The 5,141-nt window shown below is 43.2% G+C and overlaps 1 protein-coding gene across 2 annotated transcripts in view; it reads left to right on the forward strand.

Moving 5' to 3' along the window:
- Nucleotides 1-3,450: 3,450 nt before the first annotated feature.
- Nucleotides 3,451-5,141, forward strand: part of slc43a1b (solute carrier family 43 member 1b) — a 22,473-nt gene continuing 20,782 nt past the window's right edge. The window contains exon 1 of one of the 2 annotated variants that reach the window (XM_085163873.1): nt 3,451-3,593. The gene's annotated coding sequence lies outside the window, so the exon portion shown is untranslated. The remainder of the gene's footprint in view (nt 3,594-5,141) is intronic. The other variant, XM_085163872.1, reaches the window with a different exon arrangement.

Genomic DNA, 5,141 nt, shown 5'->3' on the forward strand with positions numbered 1-5,141 from the left:
GGTTCTTCCTCAGAGTCCTCAAGAAGAAGAGGCGCTGGTGAGCCTTCTTGACCAGCTTGGAGCAGTTGGTCGTCCAGATGAGATCCTCGGAGATGTGGACTCCCAGGAACTTGAAGCTGCTCACACGCTCCACAGCCGTCCCACAGGATGTAACACACTATTTCTTTTATGTATTTAATTATTTCGTCTTATTCTGTCATCTTTAGTTCCTTTTGTGTCGTTAGCTCAAAAAAGTTTAAAATCTAGATTAACGGTTTTATTTTCACAGCTGTCAGAGATGATTACAGTTTAATTACAGTTCAAAGTTAAACTGGAGATGAAACCTTTAATGAAGCCGTTTAACATCAGTTTAAACGGGTGAGCGGCACAGAGCCAGTTAGCTCACCTCCGTGTCCTGCTGCATGTTCACGGCGCTCTCTGTAGCAAACACAAACACGCAGAGTTTCCGTGAACTCACGTTTCTCAGGTTTTATCGTTAAATGCCTCTAGACCTGCCGCTCTGCTGCTGCTCAAAAACAAGGCTGCGTTACCATGGAGACAGGGGGGAACCCGCCAGGGACAAAACAGGCGAGCGCAAAAACAAACCGTCCACTTACAGGACAGCTCGCCGTTTGTTCACAGCTTTATTAAAACCTATTCTTTTGTTATGATTGGAAAGTTTGTTTGTGTTGTACAAATGTGACTGATTATGGAACAAATCCGTGTTTGTGTGTTTGTTTTTGGAGCGATCATGGTGGGCACCTGGGCCAAATATGCCAGGGCTGATTTTGTCGTCCAGCCCTGGTGAATAACGGGAAATAAAAAGCTGTTTTATTGTGATAACACGCCTCTGTGTATGTAAGCTGGGTCAAATGGCGAGGGATGGTTTGAATAAAAGTGCAAAGAGTCTGACTGAAGTTAAAATGAGGGAAAAAATCTTTTCAAAGACCAAAGATCAATGAAAACTGAAAAAGACTGGGAATTTGGGGAGAAAAGAATCTGAAGTGTTTATTACTCAAGGGACCACATCCCTGCTCCTTTCAGTTATAAACGAGTTCACATAGTTGAAATCAATAACTTATCTTTTTTTTAAAACGATAGTATTATAATAATTCAGGGTACAACAACATACTACACACTCATTTACAATGTAAAAGATCGTCTTTAACGATAATTGACTAATTGGCTTTTTGACTGGAGAATTACACTCTGGTCACTTTATTGGGTACACTGTGCCAGTTGGTTGGTTTTCATGGGGAGAGGAGGCGGGAAGATCACTGATAGAGAATCAACTAAAGCACCAGCGGTTGTGAATTTTTTACTCACTATGTGTTTATCCATCTCTCTGCATTCAATTATTAGTTAACAACGAGACGCCCTACCTGAAGGAGATTAGGAATCTGGAGAACTGGTGCCAGAGGAACAACCTCCTTCTAAACGTCAGTAAGACAAAGGAGTTGATAGTGGACTTCAGCACTAAGCAGGAGAGGAAGTACCAGACCCCCGTCATCAACGAGTGCCCAATGGAGAGAGTGGACAGCTTCAAATACCTCGGAGTTCACATCACGCAGGACCTGTCATGGTCCTGTCACATCAACACCGTGGTGAAAAAGGCCTGTCAGCGTCTCTACCACCTCAGACGCTTGAGAGACTTCCAACTGCCCCCCAAGGTGCTCAGGAACTTTTACTCCTGCACCATAGAGAGCATCCTGACGGGAAACATCTTAACCTGGTTCGGGAACAGCACCATGCAGGACAGACGAGCTCTACAGAGGGTTGTACGATCAGCTGAGCGCACCATCCGCTCAGAGCTCCCTGACCTGCACTCAATCTACAGCAGGCGGTGCTGGACCAAGGCCAGGAAGATCGTGAAGGACCTCAGCCATCCCAACAACAGACTGTTCTCTCTGTTGAGGTCAGGAAAGCGATTCTGCTCCCTGAAGACCAACACAGAGAGACTGAGGAGGACCTTCTTCCTGCAGGCGATACGGTCTCTCAGTCACACCACCACATAGTACTGACCCACACATATAGTTCTTACACACACACTGGACACTCTGGACATTGTTTTCACTTCATCACTTAAATCACTTTAAGCATATTTGCACTGCAAGAGACGCTTAAATGTGGATTGCACAACACTGGACATTATATTCCTCATTTCCAGTTAATATTTGTACAGCTGCTGTTATTGTGTGTATATATATATTTATATTTATATTTCTTCATACATTCTTATATATTTCTATACTGTGTATTTTGTTGTACAGTTATTTTATTTTCAACTTTAATTTATATATTTTATCTTATTCTTTCCCAGTTAAATTTACCCTTCATTCTAATTTGTGTTGTACAGTTATCTCATTTTTAACTTTAATTTTTATATTTTATTTTATTCCTTCCAAGTTAAATTTACCCCTTTTTTATTTTCATATTTATTTCCTATCTTATTCATAGCCTTCTCTTTTTTTCTTTAGGTCACGAGCAGTTGTCTAAGCATTTCAATGCATATCGTACTGTGTATGACTGTGTATGTGACAAATAAAATTTGAATTTGAATTTGAGTTATTATTAATCTCTCTTCCACAGCGTGTCTTCGTCTGTCTTCCTCCCCTCATTCACAGCAGATGGCCCCGCCCCTCCCTGAGCCTGGTTCTGCTGGAGGTTTCTTCCTGTTAAAAGGGAGTTTTTCCTTCCTACTTTCTCCAAGCACTAGCTGAAAGGGGGTCATGTGATTGTTGGGGATTCTCTGTAATATTGTAGGTTTTATGTCTCACAATAATAAGTGTTGTTACTCACTGGTAGATCCAGTTTGGTGTCAGTTTGTTCCAGGAAACAAATATTTATATGAATGTTTCCTGGAGAACAACATCTATTACATAATGTTACCATTACAGTGTTCTCTGACACCTGTGACCAATGCTTAGTCTTTTGCACTGTTGTGAGTCTGCATCGTTCTGTTTTTGCACACTTGCACTTTATGTCGTCCTGTGTTTGTCTATCGTAGCACCACAGTCTTGGAGGTTGTCTCCTTTCACTGTGTACTGTACCTCTGCACATGGCTACAATGACAATAAAGCCACCTGACTTGGAGCAGGAAACATGTGGTGTGATAAATGCAAACGCCTCACATCAATCTTGGTTGACGACTTCTGTCTGCGGTTGCCTCACAGGTGTCAGATTTCAACAGTGTTATAGTTCACCACAAGGTGGGTCCAGTGAGCTGCCAGTACGCCCTGTACTGAATTTAGAGTGAAACTGTCAAATCTGAACCCCTGATCATTTTTAATGAGTAAGAATTTCACTGAAAGTGTACAAATGCATCAGCTGATAGACAGCAGACTTTATCTGCTTTCATTCAGATCAAACCACAAATCATGGCCGAGCTGACCGAGCAAGCCCAAAAGTGTGTGCTGTGTTAAGGTCAGGGAGGAGGGTGGGTGAGACTTGAGCTCCATTTATAGAGAGAGAAAGAGTCCATGTGAGCTCACACATGTGCCACCACATACTGCCGCCGCAGTGGCACGAACATCGAGTTTGAACGTTGTCCTGTCGGGAAGAGGAGGAGCAGAAGTGTGAAACAGATCAACTTCAGGTGGAGAGCAGCTTGTAAAGTAAGTCATTCTGTGATTTCACCTCACGCTGCCACGTGCCGTGGAGCTTGTGCTTGATGAATGTGGACCACGTCTTTGTTTCTAACTGTTAACATTGTTCAGTCGTTCCCACGTGTCCTCTGTGTCCTCATTTTAAAACTGCTGACTAAAGAGATTTTTGTTGGCCAATCAGAAAGGTCTTTGAAACATGAAAGCAGGCTAACACCTCTGATAGTGATCAGAAACATCACATCGAGTGGAGACCACAGTGGACACAGCACAGTTCCAAAAGCATGGCAGTTATTTAATGCTGGGCTCGTCTTACTGACCACTCAAGGTCCTTTAAGTACCACGCTAAGCAGTGTACAAGCTAGAGTACTTCACAGGCACACTGGGACTATGCAAACCCCACGCGGACAGGCTGCGAGCCAGGAATCTTCTTCATGTGAGGAAACAATTCAAACATCGCACCACCGTTCTGCCACGCCACATCTGGTTAGCTTATTTTTGCTCTTTTCCCGTCACGCAGTCTAATTCTCGCACATTAAAGTAGCTCTGCAGGTCATCATCTGTCTGAAAAATGCTGTTTTAGCCCTTCGTCTCTTTTAAGGACCCCTTTCTTCTGATTGGCTGCCACTCAAAAACATAAGGTTTGAACAGCAGTGTGCTAATATGCCCACACTGTGACTTCATAAAGATCTAAGGCTGATCTGATCTCTTATTTGCAGATGTTGACACATGGACAGAGCTACATCTTTACTTTCGCTGTTGTCAGGGTTAACGTTAGTCCCAGGGTCAGTCTCTATGAAGTCCGTGTAATGTCCTCTAACGTGACGACACCTGATAGCTCCTACTGTGGGTCATATCAGGTCAAACTCCTCCTTCCTACCCCCTCAATAATTCCTTTTGTGACAGCTCTAAGGTGAATCTCCACCTGCTTTTTTAAAATAATAACATAAATATAGTGACCCTCAAACAGGAAAGCATCCTCGCACGTCCTCGCTACCACGTGGAACTGACCACAACCAACAGCTCGCACACTGCAGAACTGCCAGTTTGTTTAGTGCTTGATGTTTCATGCCCACGTGCTCTTCATCACCTGTTACAGGACCAACAGCAGGAATAACCAATGAAAACAACATCTTATGAAGCACAAACAGCTGAGAAAGCTACAAGTAATAAAAGTAAGGAAATAAGAGTAATTAAATGCAGTCCTGGTGGTGGTCACGTGACCTATATTTAAGCTAGCTGTCCTGTGTTTCATTGGCTGATGAAGAGCACAAACTGCAGCTCTGCAGTGTGAAAAGAGTTGATTGTTTCCACACTGACGATGGTGCACAGGAGTCCAGATGGATGATAAAAAAAACTGTACCCTTTAAGGCGGGACGACTTGTAACTAGTGACTGACTCATAATCAAGAGTCCTCACGGTTTAAAAAGGTAACACGACAAGACTTCACAAAACAAAAGGCGATGTCGCGCCAAGTCACGCTGGGTGTCTCACGTTCAGCTGTAATTCATGCAAAGCTACTCTTATAGCTTTGCATGAATCAAGTCCAACATAGAGCAT

The sequence above is a fragment of the Neolamprologus multifasciatus genome, chromosome 6 (genome assembly GCF_963576455.1).
Source record: "Neolamprologus multifasciatus chromosome 6, fNeoMul1.2, whole genome shotgun sequence".
In the NCBI taxonomy this organism is placed as follows: Eukaryota; Metazoa; Chordata; class Actinopteri; order Cichliformes; family Cichlidae; genus Neolamprologus; species Neolamprologus multifasciatus.